We start from the raw sequence: 17932 nt of genomic DNA, 5'->3' as shown, positions 1-17932 counted from the left end.
TCTTTCCCTTTCTTTCTCTTGCTCCCTCTTGTGTTTTATCCATAATGATTTTGTCAAATCCAAAACTTCTTTGTGAAATTCTTTGAGCCAGCAGTGTGCCCAGGTGGCCAAGAAGGCCAACAGCATGCTGGCCCGAATAAGGAATGGTGCAGCCAGCAGGACTAGGGCAGTGATCATCCCCTGTACTCAGCGCTGGTGAGGCCACACCTCAGTACTGTCTTCAGTTTTGTGTCCCTCACTACAAGAAAGACATTGAGGTGCCGAAGTGTGTCCAGAGAAGGGCAACAAAGCTGGTGAGGGGTCTGGAGCACAAGTCTTCTGAGGAGTGGCTGAGGGAACTGGGGTTGTTCAGCCTGGAGAAAAGGAGGCTGAGGGGAGACCTTATCGCTTTCTGCACCTACCTGAAAGAAGGTTGTAGAGAGGTGGGGATCGGTCTCTTCTCCCAAGTAACAGGTAGTGGGACTCAAGTTGTGCCAGGAGAGGTTTAGGATGGATATTAGGAAAAATTTCTTTGCAGTGAGGGTTATCAAGCACTGGAACGGGCTGCCCAGGGAAGTGGTTGAATCACAGTCCCTGGAGGTATTTAAACGATGGGTAGACATGGTGTTTAGGGACATGGTTTAGTGGTGGATTTGGCAGTGTTAGGTTAATGGTTGGACTCAATGATCTTAAAGGTCCAACCTAGACAATTCTGTGATTCTGTGAAATACCTTGTCGTGAACAAAGTAATATATTTGATGCAGTATGAAATACTTTATGAAATCAGGTAAATCTATTGTGAAGCAAAAGCAAATATTGAAACTTTGAAATGGTTAAAAAAATAGTGGTCTGCCCCTGTCTTGCTGTACTTTCAGCAGTTCCCAGGTATATTTAATGAAAATGGATTGGTTTTTTTTTCTTATGCTTCAGTCATTAGGAGAAATATCTCAGGTTTAACTATACTCTTCAGGAAAACGGAAGATGACAGCAAAAGCTTTCATGTTTTTCTACAAGGCATTTCTACTTCTACTAAAAACAAATGAGACTAAGATTTCAGGTGTTTTCTTTTTCTTTTTTTTTAATTTTATACACATGACTTTCTCATCAGGATAGCTTTTTAAGCATGAAAACAGATTGAGTCAGTCTACAAACCTTGGTGATTCTGTTTCATTAAAGAAGTTTGAATTTTGCATACAATAAATCATAGCTATATTGTGTGCTAATGATTTTCTATAAACCAGCTGCGTGATTCAGATGAATTCTCATTGATTGCGGCACTGGTGAGGCCACAACTGGAATACTGTGTCCAGTTTTGAGCTCCCCAGTTCAAGAGGGACAGGGAACTGCTGGAGAGAGTCCAGCGAAGGGCAACCAAGATGATTGAGGGATTGGAGCATCTCCCTTATGAGGAAAGGCTGAGAGAGCTGGGACTCTTTAGCCTGGAGAAGAGAAGGCTGAGGGGAGACCTTATTATGGCATACAAATATCTAAAGGGTGGGTTGAAGGAGGATGGAGCCAGACTCTTCTCGGTGGTTCCCAGTGACAGGACGAGGGGCAATGGGTGCAAGTTGGAACAGAGGAAGTTCCGTTCCAACACACGGAAAAACTTCTTTACAGTTCGGGTGACAGAGCACTGGCACAGGCTGCCCAGGGAGGGGGTGGAGTCCCCTTCTCTGGAGATTTTCAAAACCCGCCTGGATGCAGTCCTGAGTAATGTGCTCTGGGCAATCCTGCTTTAGCAGGGGAGTGGGACTAGATGATCTCTAGACATCCCTTCCAACTCCGAAAATTCTGTGATTCTGTGATTTATGAATTGAGTACTGAATTGTTTTGGTATTTCATTTTACATAGAATCATGTAAATAGCATATTATTACTTTCTCTTTCCATAGTAAGTCATGGAGCGTACTCAGCTTATATTGCTACAAAAAAAAATAAATTATATTTGTGGATAAATAACATTATGTATAATGTCTGAGTACCTGATTTATATGGCCTAGCTTCGAGCCATATGGTTTTCTAAGCTACAGAGGTACCAACAAAAAAAGGACCGTCTTTGTGTTTGATTTAAGCTCAGAAATAGCAAGGAGCTAAATTAAAAATTTTTAGTACGGTCAGTCTGAGTGCAATTGAAGTGCATTTTATCACAGCATACAAAGTACAGCCGTGCTACTAACTTGTCTCAATAGTGAATTACCTTGTTTCTCATTACTCCTTCATTCCTCTATTTGCTTTTTCAGTTCTACTGATTGTCCAAGACCCAACAGAATTATTAAGATTTTCAGACTTCGATGTTCTGATTCCATGTGTTCCTTCTTTTCTTTTTTCACTATAAAATACTGCTATACACTTTTTTTTTTTATCTCTATCATTATTAAGTTTTATTAAAGTACCTTAGAACAAGTATTCAAACTCTGGTTATTCTCCTCCTTTCTCTAGATACGGTGGCAGGAAAAGATATATAGGAGACAGTCTGTCCCCAGTTTTCCTAGACAGACAGGAAATGGACAAACATTGTGTACGATGTCCTCCTTTTCTCTTTTTTATTACTCATCAAACATGGAAATATTTGAAAGTAACTTCCCTTTGTGAAACTGTTTCACAGAGCAGACCATGTCCTAATAATTTCATAACTTTGAGATATGTCCGCACTTACACGTTTTTAATGTCTTATTCCTGTGTTCAGCTTCTGGAAAAAAACCCTATTTTATTGAAATCAAAGCTTCCTGATAGAAAATTAATTAAAGTTTAGCTAGAGAAAAAAAATTAGGGAAAAAAAAAAACAACGAAACCCCACATTAATTAAAATTCTGTCTTGAAATATCTGTTTATTATTTTGGAACTGTGTGTTTCAATGTTTCATTATTTTTTTGGTATTGTAAGACCAACATTCTTTGTAAATTTTAACTGCAAGGAAACTAAAGGATTTGGGGGGTTTTTTGATTCCCATAAAAATAAATTTCAAAATTGTGCAATTTATGCAATTGCATAATTGCAAATAAAATGTGTCCCTTCACAGACTGTGCTTTATTCACTGAATTTCAAACTGGAAATCTTTCAGAAAAATAGTATAAATCACAGTTTATAGTAGAGTAAAAGTTATGCATTCAGATCTAGGGCTAGCCAAATATAGTTAAAAATAATTCTGAAAAGCTATTTACCTCTGGGGCTGCGCTTCTGTCTGTTCAGAGTTTACCACCACATATGCCATTTCCTTTTATGGGCTTCAAAGACCTCTGTCTTTGAAGATGCAAAGGTTAGGCTGGTAAGTCATTCCACTTAAGGTTGTCTACCTCCACTATCCATGTACATGAAAGCTACTGGGAAAAATTTCAAACCCACTTCCATTTGGGCCTGCGTAATTTTGCAACTAACTTTTAAAGTTAATACTGTAATTTTAAGCTTGAAAAATGCATATATAAAATTACATGTACGACAATGAAGACCACATTCAGCAAATTTAGCAGACTTGAGCACAAAGTTCCACATGGTGAGGAACTAAAGCTTGACAAATTAGCTCCAGATATGACCATATTAGTGGGAGCTGGAGAGAGCCCTACAGGGCTGGCTTTTCTTTGACTAAAGAAATGCCCCCGAGAAGACTCACTTGAGCTAATGAAGGCATTATATAAACAGTTAAAAGGCAGTTGTTGGAGGCTGGTAGAAAGCTCATGTATCAGCAGTTAGTAATTATGAAGGTTTCCTATCTCCTTTCAGGATAAATATCCTGTCCCTGTTGTGGCAGGCCTGCTGCGTGGAGACCTTCTGCTCACTAAACGTCCAGGCACTATTTTGCGTAGCGTAGCGTATGTGGTGTCTTACCTCTGCACCTCTGTAGCTCCCTCTGAAGACCAGCCAAGGATTCCAACCAATAACCTGATCAGTAAAGGTAAAAATCGTTTACTTGGAGCAATAATTAATAAAAAGGGTTTACACCAGCTGATGGGGCCATCAGAAGGTAGATGATGTGTGACCGACCCACCTGGAAAGATGATTAAACTTAGCAACAACACTTCTTTCTTTCTTTAAAGAAAAGGGGGAAAAAAGAGTTGGAGTCACCCTGTACTTTGGAAATAATACATGGTCTTTACCATTATGATTCACATTGAATTAAATGAAATAAAGACTGGGTAAGTTATTTCACCTAAATATGAGACCTGTGACCAAAGATGTTTTTTGCATGTGTTTGTTAATGGATTTTGTTATATGAACAGCTAATATTTATTATTAATAGATACACTAATTAAAGCCATACTAGTCATTTCCATTAGCTTACCCTCAAACTTCTACAGAGCTGTCCGTCTGGTTTTAATCAAAACCAAATGGTAATCCAGTTCTTAGGCTGGAACAGCTAAGAGGAAGTCATTCAGAGGAGGCAGAAGAAAGCAGAAAAGATAAACAGATGATATTCACTAAATTTGTATGGAGCAAAGGATGTAGATGCTGTGGGTTACTCTGGAGACGTGATTCAGGCACCCTGTCAAACTGGAACGCAGTCGTTACGAGTGTTTTATGTCAGCAAAATACTAATATGATCAAGATGGAGTCTGTCCTTGCGCTTTTGCAGAGCTGGATTTGTGTGACTCTGGAGGATTCTCAGAAGAGGTAAAGCAACATATACGGCTGCCTGCGGTGTGACTGCGTTTAAACTGCGGCGTTCATTTTCTCAGATCCAGCTTATTCTCTTGAGTAGGAATACAATTTGAGCATACGCATGTAAACGGTATCTATCATTGATCTAACTGTCTGTATTTGCTTGTCAGAATAGCACTAGACCCTTTGTCAATGCCATGTGTTAATTGAGTTTAGACCATGTCGTCCTCTGCCTGTTTCTCACTACCTGGTGCCACAGACCAGGCGTTCCAGAGACCTTCTCCTGTTGTTCTGGGGAACGGTTATCTTTGCAGGAACACGAGAGAAGTATAAAATTATTTTTTTTTAAATAAAAAAAAACCCAAAACCAGAACAGGAGGGAGGGGTTTGGGGACATTTTTACATTTCTGTAGCTGTAGCACAGATCTTTCCCGTTTGATAGAAACAGCCCAGCAGTGGATTAAGCTGAACGTCTTGAAATGCTCGGTCTTGCCGTCTTTTTTTTCTCCCCCCCTCCTCTCTGCGCGCGCTCTCCCTGGCGTGGGCAGACTCGCTCCCTGTCTCCCTCTCCCTCGCTCTCAAAGGCAGGAAATACTTTTCAGGCAATCTGGGCCTGGTTGTTGAGGCCCCTTTCACAAAACATCAGTCTGAATTTAGTAGACAGAAGTCACTGGGAAAAGCTTGACAGGCTCCTGCTTAGTTAAGGCTCCCTCCAGCTGCAGAGGGTGTTTTTGTTAGAATCACACATTGAGCAAAACTGCTTAGAATAGAGCAATGATCTCAGTAGCGAAATCTGAACTTTTGTGCTAGCAGGAGCTAACTGGGACTGGGCTCTTTTGTTTGTTTATTTGCTCCTTCATTTTGTGTTTTGGTTTTTGGTTTTGTTTTGTTGTTGTGTTTTTTGTTGGGTTCTTTTTTTTTCTTTTATTGACCAAAAGTTTTTAGGGAGGTCATGTCCGAACTCCAGATTCTCTTCATCTAGGTAAGGCTGTCTTGGAATCTTTCTGTACTTTAAACTACCAAAAAAATAAAAATAAAAAAAAAAGGGGGGAAAGAAAAGAAAAATCGGCAAAGAGACAAGCAGTATCCAGCACTGGAGCTTTCTGCGTTCAGGATCTCAGCACTAAAACTGGAGGTAAAAAAAATGATAATCGTTAAAAATGTACATTTAGTTATAGACTGTGCCAATTCTGTTTATCAAAATGCACCAGATCTATAAAAAAAAAAAATCTTCTTGTGCTTTTTTCTTCATCTTTTAAAAATATGCTTGATATACTGGACTTTGTTTGTTTGCATTCATATATAAATAGAGCTGCATGGTCTTGCTTGCATATTTTTTAATGGAGATTAAACAGGAAGCTAGACGTGTGAATGATTTCTTTTTTCACCTCATTTGCCAACAGGGAGGGCATTTAGGGCTATGGGTTTTTTCTCTCCCCCCACCTTCTCTTCCCTTCCCTCCTCTCCAGCAGTAATGATGATGTTTTAGGTAGATATATCAGTTATACCTCTGCTGGGTTTGGTCTCTAGCCTTTTCTCAGTCCTAAATGAAATTTTTGGTATAACTGACAATACAGTCTTAAATATGTACACTCTAAATGTGAAATTCCAAGGTTTATTTCTTGGCATTAGCTAAATTAGGTTATTTTTAGTAACCTATGATTAGATACGCAGTTTGGAGTGTGCTGTGCTAGCATTTAGAAGAGGGAAAGCAAGATTCAGTAAATGTCAGCTGACTATAATTTTTGGTGAAAATATATGAATTTACTCAGTTTTTTCCTTAACCTAGTAAATGTTTAACTATTAAAAATAAGAAGAATCTGCTGTAAAGTAGTTTAGGGGGAAATTTGAGATATTACCTTTAACTGATGCTTGAATGGAACTGCTGCTATTTTGTGTGCGTGTGTGATTAAATTATTAAATTGTTATGGACATCAGAAGCATTTTTCATGAGAATCTATATAGTATCCTTTATCTTCCTGAAAATCTAAAAGGACAGTTGCTGATTATAAGTAATATGAGCGATTCTTTCTGTCTTATGAGCATCATTAAGGCTCCATACATTTATTGGCCAGATTGGTAACTAAACAGGAATCATCTGTTCACATATTTCAAGAAGTTTTTAACCATGGTTTTACTGAACATTTTTTCAAAAGGATTGGGGAGTAATGAAATGAATTTGTGGCGTGAAAGGACATGAAGGACCAGTAAATACTCCAGAATGGGGTCAGATATCTCCTGTGCAATAGAGTGAGAACTGTACATTTTACTGCCATTCGGGTGGAAGAACGTTGTAGTTCATGGTGGTCAGAAGTGGCTCAGTGTTGTGAAGGGCATGGGTCTGAAGGGGACGGGGAACAGCTGATAGGCAGCAAGTTGTCCCTGGGTATATCCTGGGGTGAATTTCTAAGTCACTATCACTCATTTGCTTATGGACAAGCCTTCTCCAGTTCAGTGCCCTGAGTTGGGAGAGCTGTGGAAGGTAGGTGGTGGGACTGAGGAGTTGGGAGGAATCTGAACAACTAAGTCTCTGCGTCACTCCCATGAAATTTGTGCTGGAACTTTGATGTCTCAAGGGATTTAGCGTTAGTGGCTTTTACTGCACTTATTCCCATACTTGCTTCTGCAAATATGTGTGTACATACTTAGTCTTAGCAAGTACTCTAGTTAAGCAGAAGAGAAAATACCAAATAATAAAAATAATCATTCCATATCAAGGAGCACCTTCTGCAACACTGTCTTTTGGGTTTTAAAGGATATAATGACCTCATCTGACCTCACTTGCAGATGAAAATACTTTGACACCTGAGACAACTGAACTATAGGGTAGGCAACAGAACAGAACCCAGAAAATATTTTCGCATTTAACTCTGAAGTTTCTTATAGACTACAAAATAAAAAAAAAAATTGCACAGATAGCTGCCTGCCTTTTCACTTTAGGAGGTTTATTTAAAAGTCCTGAAGACAAATAACTCCTGCTATTCAATTCCTGGTTCTACTTAGTCTAACTTCTCTGTAATGCTACGCTGTTATTGTTGTTTAAGATATTGTTGTCGAAGAAAAAGTATTCATCAAAGCTTACTGTCTAAAAAAACCCTGAAAATGACATATAGACATATAGCAATAATGAATGTGGAAAATGGGAAGGATAGAATTTTCCTTCTGAGAAATTCCACTGATCATCTAAAGTTATTGACCTTGCCCTGTTCCTTCAGAAGTGTTAATGTTCTTCATTTGAAACAAGAACCGTTGTACCTGTTGACCTTCATGTTAAATTCCATAACTTGAGCACCTGAACAAAACAAGTTTGAATATTTGGGCCTAATTCATTAAGATCTCTGTAACAGAAAGCAAAATGTATTTCCTCCCAAAAGAAAAGGGAAAATAAAGACAACTGATTGGGTAGGCAGTTTTTGAATAGGCAAGGTAATATAGTAATTCTTAGTAATTATAGTAATTCTTTTAAATTGCTGAGCTTAAAATCAATTTTTAAATTATTCTTTAGGTGGTGGAACAATAGAAGGATGCCCATTTTGGCTTTTTCATAAATCTCAAAAGTTAATTCATTTTTATTCTTTCAATTGTCAGAAGTGTTAAGCTGAATTTCATATTATATTTTTCTGTTGTTCTTAACATGAATTTTGCTGCTGAAAACTATCTTCTTTGATAGAAAGCTTCCCTGAGGAGGGCAGTAGCAGAAGGAGGCAGGGAACTTACTTACAAACAGTTTTCTCTTTTCTCACAAAGGAGATATATCTTAGAGTATGCTCATTTTTTCTTTTAGTCATCTGGTTCCATTTTCTGTTGTTTGTTTGTCTGGAGAAAAATTAAAAGATGTTTTTCATGTTGGCATTCTGTTCCTTTTACAAAAGAAAAAAGGAAATAGGACCAAAATGGAGTAACATAGGGGTAAGAGCAATTGAAATAGAAGGGCTACATCTTCATTCTCTTCCTAATAGGAAAGAACTTCTGGAAGTCTTTGATCCAATCCCTCACTTAAAGCGAGGCCAACCATGGCAGGTTACTGAGCGCCTTGTCCACTTGGGTTTTGAATATCTCCAAAGATGATGATCAGTATGAATACTTAGTAACAACTTTAAGCTTGGCTCTATACACATGTGTGTTTTTATATATGTGTGTATACATATGTATATGTGTATATATTTATGTGTGTATATATAAATGTATAAATTATACCCCAAACCAAATTTATATAGAATTTTCACATGCAAAACCTATGTGTAGTAGGATTTTGAATATTATTTTTATGGAAACAATGACCAATATTAAATGTGAATATGTTCTTGGGCTCCTGACAGCACTCCAAGGTGGGGTTTTTTATTTCATATTTCCCCATTGATCTTTGTTGATGCTTTTAGAAACTACTTATTTTAAGAACAGTCTGTTTGTAGAGAATTTCAAATCCATTATTACCATAATTGCTTGTTTCTCTTGAATGGGGAAAATCACTTATGTTGAACTTAGAAACGCCTGGAGTTTTATCTCTGGCATATTATACCTCAGCCACTGAATACAAATAAAGAGGTTTGCCTTAGGCTGCATATATCTACATTAAAAAAAAAAAAACCTCATACAATGTACTCTTTACTTTTAGCCTTCATTTCTCTCTAGGCTCTTCTTTTTCCTACTCTGATTCATGATATTTCCTGTTAGCTATTTTATTATATCTTGTCTCAAAATCCAGTAGGTTTAGATTAAATGCCCTTGAACTTCAGGAAAATTTGTAAACAACCTCTGTTACTTCTGAATCTCTGCTTGTTCTCACAGCCTCTAGGTCACTCTTTATCAGCTCTAGGCATTCCAGGGTAGGTACCATGTCTTATCAGTGAGAGTTTTGTACAGCTTGTTGCACTACATCTCAACCGTGACAAATAATCTTTAATTGTAGAAAAAATAAATGTTCTAACTTGAACATCACTGTACTTGTGGAAAGTTTGCCTCATGACCAAAAATTTCGCTTAGAATAAGGGGGAATCAATGGTTGAGATTCAGAAAGAAAAGTTCATTAGTCTGAGATGTGAGGGAAATCTGGACTAGTATGGAGGATTGCTGCAAAGGGAACTAGCAGAAAGTGGAAGAGGCAAGATGAACCAGTGAGAAATTTGCCTAGCCAAAAGCGGTTAATAAAGAGCATCCAAGAACCTTAATTTTGTATCATTAGCATCTTTTCTAAGACCATCACAAAATATGAAGCTGCTTCTTCTCATGAATTCTCTCCTGCAAGACACAGACGTGTAATGGGCAAGGAAGACTTGCTTTGGATTCACTGGTTCTGTCTGGAGCATTTAACCCTCCACTTCTGAGCAGTCCTGAGAGGTTCAACGCACTGGAAGTTGCACTGTTGGATTCATTACACACTTTTTTGTCCACAGATAAAGGGCACATAACTCTTCATTTTGCTTGAATTGTTTATCTTCAGATAGTCCTGGTTTATCAGAGAGAGGTAGCAGCTACCAATAATAATGCACTAAAATTAGAAGTTTCTGCTGAAAGGATGGTCTCAAAGAGTTGCACCTCCACAACATTTGGATCATTCCATGTGCAGAGACAAATCTACATATTAGTTCCACTAAATACCTAAGTGCAGAAGATGTCAGTGCCTTCCTGGCAACTTCCAAACCTTGAGACACTGACAGCTTAATTGGATAAAATTAAATTAAATTTAAAAAGCTTTTGCATGTCATGTGAGAATTGGTAGCTGGTAAACAAAACAGACCTGAAATAGTTTTCAAATCAAGGGAAGATATCTGCATGAGCTCATGAGTCATCTGTGTTATTTTTCCTATACTCATGTACTCAGTAATACTAATTTCCAGGCTTGGGTATGTCTTTTCAGGCAGGTTACAGATGCTGAGCAGAAGAGTACCTTCATAAAATTGGGAGACCAGCTAATGAATTTGGAATTGAAGTATCTCTGGAAAATACTGTGGAGATGGTCTATTGACTATGGCTATAACAGTCATATTGACATTATGATTACTGTAGAGGCAGAGAGAAAGGGGATAAAGAGGTGACATACAAACACACTGTGCACAAGTCCTTTGAAGAAGAATCTTCCTGAATTCTGAAATAAGAATATTATAATGAAAAATGGTCGGCTGCAAGATTTTGTTCTCATGCAGCCTTTTTTCCCCTCAATTTCACCAACCTGGGAAATAAATTCAATTCCTTCCTTACATTCCCTTCCTTGAAAGAAGTGGACTTAATTAGGTCCTCCGGTGCATTTACAAAACACTCAGTGTGCACTACATGTTATCCCTCTCTCTAGTTTCAAAGAAATATCTGATACAGCAGCCATTTTGGTTAATTTTTGCTTTTCGCATCTTCAGTTACATTCCAGAAATACTTGCTCACCTTGCTTTCAGTACTTTTTTACAGATGCATCAAAATGGGATCCCAAATGATACTGCTAATGGTTCATTCCCATCGAAAAGCACATCCATCGCAGTAGTCATCCTCTCTAGACCCTTGATAATAAAGTATTTGTCTCTATCGATGGGAAAAAATAGTTTTCAACTCTTTATGTACAAAGTGTATGCATAATAATGTCAAAAATACTTTTAGTCCTGTCTACACTAGGAATGAAAACATGCCCCCTACCACTCAGTAAGCAGACTAGTTGCCAAAAGTCATTGTCCGTAGTGCCTCAGATTTCATAGCTCACGGCTATAACAAGCACCAGCAGCTTTTCTTTAAATGGAAAAGCTATATTAGAACCTTAAATCTAAAAGGCATCAGGAATACAATCTGGTTAATTTATATTGTTTTCAAAAGGACCTCCTGGAGCTAGAAAATTAGTTCTTCACTACAGTTGGCTAGAAAATGGAATTTCTTCTATCCTCAAGAAAATGAGGTTTAGGAAAAAAATTATCCTAATTCAGGACCAAAAATAATAGCCACAGTTTTCTGGGTTGCCATATCCTATTGGGGGGGAGGTTGGGGAGGGGTGCGGAAGGAGGTGTAAGGAGTCTGCCAACTATGTTAGTTTTTCTGTTCTCTAGGGGTGGAGAGCAGAAATTATTTTGGGGCAAGATCAGAGGGGCAATGAAATTTCCATTTTGGAAAAGGAAAAAAAAATCCATTCGGGAAAGAAAAAGCAATGAAAAAAGAAGAAACCTTTACACCTTAGATTATTTTTCTTCATTCCAAACAAATAAGCAATTTAGATTATGTTGAAATCACGATGGTATATCTTTCAGACTACTAAATTTTGAAGACCAGCAGACTCACAGATCAGAATTGCTAGATCTCATGGCTCTGACTTTCTTCTAAAAAAAAAAATCCATGCTAGTAATGTTTTTCAGCTTAAAACCTCTTCTTTCTAGTGGGCAGTTATAAATTTGATGGCTGTTGTCATTCTGGAATGATGTAGTAGTGAAGGCGATTGATTATCATAACAGCTAATAAGAATTTAGTGCTGATTGTTAACATATTACAAGGTCATTAATACAATTACAGTGAAATAGGATAATTATATTATAAATACTTGCAAAATAGTATTTCTCAGTTTTATTGACTATTCATTAATGCCAAATAGTACAAAAATATAAAGTTGGGTATTTTAAATTATCTTTTAAATTGGTTTTGATTTGATAATTAAATTGGGTGTAAATAATGTAGGTCTTAAGTAAGCCTGGATAACTGTGGATCAGTTTGGATCCTGTCATTTCCCCTTTCTCATCCTTGAGGAAGAGGCTCAGCTGATCTGAGGCTCAGCACTGGAAATGAACCAAATACAAATGCAACCAAGCTAAAACCCACTGTAATCACATGTTGGCTCCAAGTAAAAGCCCATCTTTGTATGATGATGAGCACTGGTAATGAAGCTACTTTTTGAGGAAGAATAGAAAGCAAAGCAACTCAATGCTGTTTTATGTTTTCTAACAATAAATTAAGGCATATTGACAAAGTTAGGGCTCATACCTTAGGAACCATTTTCACAAAACGAGCAAGACCTCTGATGTCTCTGAATGAACAATTTGCCAACTTAACTTCATGGTTTGGGGCATCTAATGTATTGAGATCTTATAATACTGCTGGGCAGTATCACAAAGTTTGTAACATGTCATATGTCTTTTAAAGAAAGGATGTTAACAACCTTAACGGTATTACATGTTTTCACTGACAGTAAACTATAACGACCATATCTGACATATGTCAGAATCTAAAAGGGGGAAAAGAAAATAGCTTGCTAAAGGGATCATGAAACTGATCCCTCATCGATGAGGAAATCCTCATCGAGTCACAAGAATGGCTTCAGGTACATGGCTTAATTAACTTCTTGTGTGGTTTTTCTTCTACCAGAAGTCATGAACACTTTTGTAGTGTATAATTTACTATACATTATAACTTCTATTTCTTTATGCACATAAACCAAAAAAAAAAAAAAAAAAATAATCTGATTTCTTCTTTCTATTTATCCTTTGGTCCTCTGCAAGTTCCTATAGCACAATGGATAAATGTTCTCCTTCTTCACAATATTGTTGAATTTTTTATATGGCTCTAAATCTTCTCTTTCCCAGGCAGGAAATCTTGGCGTATTTCATATCTCCTCAAGAGATAAACTATACCATACTTTTTTTTTTTTCTCTACATTTTCCTGTTCCATTTATTTCTGAGACAAAATGACCATAACTGCATATAGGATTCAGTTCATGGCATAATGAGAATTTAGAAAACATTGTTATGCCACTGTATACTCAGTCTCTCTTTTTCCTACTGTGCTACATACTTCTCAGTTTTCACTGAGCTTGAAAGTCAGTCGCAGATCTGAATCACAGTAATTCTTAATTTTGAGGTCTTTTTCTTGGCTGGTAGAAGATATTGTAGAGGCTTTTCTTATGCATTTATAGTTAGAATTATTTTTTTATAACTGCATACCGTGATATTTATTGACAGGTAATTTCATATGCAATTTTCTCTCCTAGATGTCCACTGCAGTTGAGTCTCTTTGTATCATTAACAAACTTTGTCATGTCACTTCTTTTCTCTTTCTGAATAACCTATTTCTCCTATTCTGAGTAACTTTTATTTTTCTAGTTTTCTTTAAAAAAAAAAAAATAAAAATAATTCATTCTTCATTTGATTTTCAGCCAATTTACAGCATATGGAGATCAGACTTGCAAGTATATAGTTCAGGACCCAGTGGTCTTTACTTGATTTCATTTCAAAACCAGCTTTTGATGCATCCCTCCATTGCTTGCAGCACCCCAAGGCTGAGTGTGCAGGGAGATTCCCCCTGTTCCTCCAGCCTTCTTGTTATGTGGAGACACCACCCGTGAGGCTTAATAAGAAGATCGGGATTTGTGGGTGAAAAATTCCTTTGCTTCCTCTTCCTTTTTATGATCAGAGAGAAAAAAAAGCGGAAAAAGAGACTCTTTCTTGTCCTAGAAAGCTCTGTGCGTCTCCGTCCTCAAGTAAAACCTGATTCCAAAGGCATTTGCCATTAGCTTGGAAGAACATTCCTCTTGCAGCTACCCAGGTCTCCCCACTCTGCCTTGTAGGCATCATAATTGTGCCCTTTTTTTCCCATGTACAAAGAGGGTAACTTTGGATACAACATTTCAGAGTTGTAATTTCAGTAATTTCTCATTTGAGTATTGTTATTCAATTCTACCAGTTAGTTCCTAATCACTTCATTTTCTTGTCCTGACACCTCTTCTGATTGACGTTTCAATATGTGTCAGTTCCTCAGACTTGTCCGAGGGTTGTTATCGGTTGCCACTTTTTTTTTGTTTGTTTGATCTACAGCTGGCCAGCAATTGGTGGTGCACTGAAACTGTCTTTAAAATTCTATATTATAGGGTGTGAGCTGGTAGGAATGTTTGCATGTTGTGTTTAGCTCATACCTCTCTAATAAATACTGATACCAAAGCCACACTGTCCAATGTGCATCTCTCTGGTGTGTACTGAAGGCACAGTGCAATATCATTCTAACACTAGTGTTTGAGAGTGTTTCATAAGTTGTTTGTTTGGGTTTTTTTTAATATTGCCTATTATTTTAAAGTATTTTACCAGAAAATTAGGGCCGAGAATAATTCCAGTAAGCCCTTTCTATTATGGTTCATATGGCAGAACGTCACACTCTCGTGTTGCATGGAAATGTTGCAATTGAAAAAAGAAACATGATTTTCTGTAAAATAAAATGGCTGTATTTTGTCCATAGCTTTTATTCATTCTCCTCCTTTTAGAAAAGTTTTGGAATTGGCACTTGTTGTATTAGAGTATTACCAAAAACGTAGCCTATGGCTTTTAGTAATCCTAAGTAATATAATGTATCATTCAGTTCTTATCCACCTAAGACTGTATTATAAATACATTCAGAAACTCTCTGTATCTGTCTGGCTTCGTATGACTAGAGCATTAAGTCTGCCAAAATTTCCAATTTGGATATCTATAGCTGAGTCAAACTGTTAGTAATATTTATATTAATTATCTCACAGGTAACTAACAGGCAACTTCTACTAAGAGACAAGTGATGATCCTAAATGTCATGTATCAAAAATTGCTGCTAGTATTACTTTCTCAGAATAAAAATCCATCAACAAAGTAAGGAAAGAGAGGAGTTAGGATTTTTATTTTTTCGTCTTGCACTTTGCTTCTAATACTTTTTGTCTTGAAAGGCTGCAGCATGAAGCAGAAGAAAAAAAGTTTTAGTTGAGCTAGTAGGCTGTACCATCTCTGTAGTTCTATGTATTGCATTGATTTGAGCCCTTAAAACATAATTTTTAAAGCAGAACCACATACACAATGTACCTGAGTCAGTCAGTTTTAATATACCTGTTTGTGTTAGTGTATGCAGGACTTCCTTAGATTTTCTTGAAAAAAGATTATCAGGTAGGCATGGCATACTTTCACAGAAGCCCCAACTCTTCTGTTGGAGCCAAGGAGACTTAGGCTATGGATTTCAGTCAAGTATTAATTACTTACTGCCTTTCACTACTACCTACAGACTGTACTTCTATTTCTGTCCACTATTTCATGCCTGAAAACAAACAGTAAGAGATCTCCCTAAAGAAAAGGACAATTACCATGTGAAAAGACAGTACTGGGCTACAGTTGTGTTTATCTGTGCAAAAAATCAGCAACAGCTAAATTACTGGCCTGTGTTCACATTTATAACGTATAAGTGCATCACATCCATACACATGCAAACCTTACTGTTAAAATTTATATGATATATTTCAACTGTTTTACGATTTCATTCTGAAGACATACTTCTCTTAAAAGTACTATGCCTTTTCTGATTTTTGGTATAAAGTTGTAGATATTTTCAAAATAGTTATTAGTTCAAAGAGTTTTTAATATTTGATCATACATTATTATCATTTATATGTAAAAGAATTTAGGGAAAATGCATCTGGTATTCACTAGATTAATACCCTATGAGAAATAATCCTTATATTTCTATTCTAGGACATCAGGGTTTAGTATGGTCTATGCCTATGCGCTGCAAAGACTGTTTATGTAGAAACTGCAGGCAAGGTGAGCCTCCGCTTCAGTAAAATTGAAAGGGTAGTATATGTCCAGGAAATAAGGGAAGGAAGGATTATAAATTCTAAAACAGGAGATATTTTAAAATAACTAGCTGAGAGAAGACCTAGAGGCTTATGTTTTATCTCAAATTATTTGTAAACAACATTCTGTCTCAGAGCTTGGTATGGAGTTACTGAAAGAGCTGAATGTAAGCCAGACCAGGAAGATGTGAGATGAGTTTATAGGAAACAGACCCTGTTCACTCAGACTTCCTTAAACAAAGTTTGCTGACTGGGGTCACAGACCAACGAAGATAAAATAATGATAACAAAATAAATATTTCTGCTTGATCTCCCTTGCTTACATATGCCTGCTATGTAAAAAATGTAATGAAACAGTCTTTCATCTCTAAGTAAGTTCGTAAGCTAATGTTTTGCCTTATTTTTTTCACAGAAAAAAATTTGTGTTGTGTGTAAAGCATTAGCAAAAACTGAATTCCACTGGCAGGACAGTAGGGGCTGTACAGCCTGGGCTGCCCTCTCTGAAGCTCTCCTGTCACTTATCCTTAGTCAACTCTCCCATGTTCTTTGTGACTTTCTCCTTTCCAAAGCTTTTTTATTTATTGCAACATGGAGGACATCATGCGTAGTGCAATGAAGTGTCAGTATGACAGATCTGGTGAGGGCTGCAGAGATCTCAGACCTGTGTCAGTGGCCGTCCTCGCTTTGGCCAGCCAGGGATGCCACCAAGGTGTCCCTCTGAATGGCGGCATCTTATTTGTGTCTGGTCTTGCCACAGCCCTCCCATCCTAATGGCAATTTGGGGTGGCTGTTGCTGCTGAACAACTCTACATTTCTCTCCTAACCCCTTCCTTCCACCCTGGGCAAGCCAGGACAGATTGTGCTCCTGTGGCTTGAAAGGCTGAGGAGGACGTGGAGGGTCAGTGAGTCCTGGTTGTGTGGCCCTGCCTCCTCACTCTTATAACTGGGAGGCTTTTGTGTCCCATCCTGTGCCCCAGGAGGGTCTCTGACAGGTCTCAGAAGCACAGATAGAGACATTCAAGTAAGTGTCCCACCTCCCCTTTCCATTCTTGCTCTAGCTCCAACTCCTATGTCTTCCTGCTGCAGCTTGCACAGCTTTTGTGGGGTGCCAGTTGTAGGCACCGGGGCTGTTTTGTTTAAAGATCCTTCTTGTAAGCCATCACATTTCTTGAAGAGGGAAGCAAGAGAAGGTAAAACGTGTCTTGAAAAATGCACGGCACAGCCAAACCTGAATGGAATTTTGTGAGATAAAGAAAGGACGCTTCTCTGTCTGAATTTCAAAAGCCTGCTGGAAACAGATTAATTTGAGCTTCTCAGAAAAAAATCACAGGAATCCTCCTTGAAGGAAAATGCTAGACAATGTAATTATAGGAGAGGCTACGAGTTCATCTTATACATCACTTCACTCTGTGCCTTATCTGCTCCAAAGTAACTATCAGTTCCGTGAGACTTGATACAGAACTTCCAAAAATAAACAAGCATAAAGGCTTGCCCTATGTTTAATTTCCATTATATTTTACAGTGAAAGGATACAGGCAGTAAATTATTACAAAATCTATGTAAAACGACATTTTGGCTTGTAAACACCATGAAGCATCACAGAGGGTGCTTGAAGGGGATTCTGCTGCAGCGTGATCGCCCACTGCTCACTTCCACTTCCTTTGGTTGACAATTGCCTACTGAGTCAATAGTGTCAATATTCCTTAAGTCACACCCAAGGTCAAGATTTTTTGGTCCGTCATTCCTATTTTTTTTCAAGCTTTATTCTTCAGAAACTAAGCAGTACCAAACTTAGTGCTGTCGAAAAGTAAAAGCAAAATACGA

This window comes from Charadrius vociferus, unplaced genomic scaffold, assembly GCF_000708025.1.
Source record: "Charadrius vociferus isolate BGI_N301 unplaced genomic scaffold, ASM70802v2 scaffold134, whole genome shotgun sequence".
Classification (NCBI taxonomy): Eukaryota; Metazoa; Chordata; class Aves; order Charadriiformes; family Charadriidae; genus Charadrius; species Charadrius vociferus.
The sequence above is the reverse complement of the archived record's forward strand: the minus strand, read 5'-3'. Positions refer to the sequence as shown.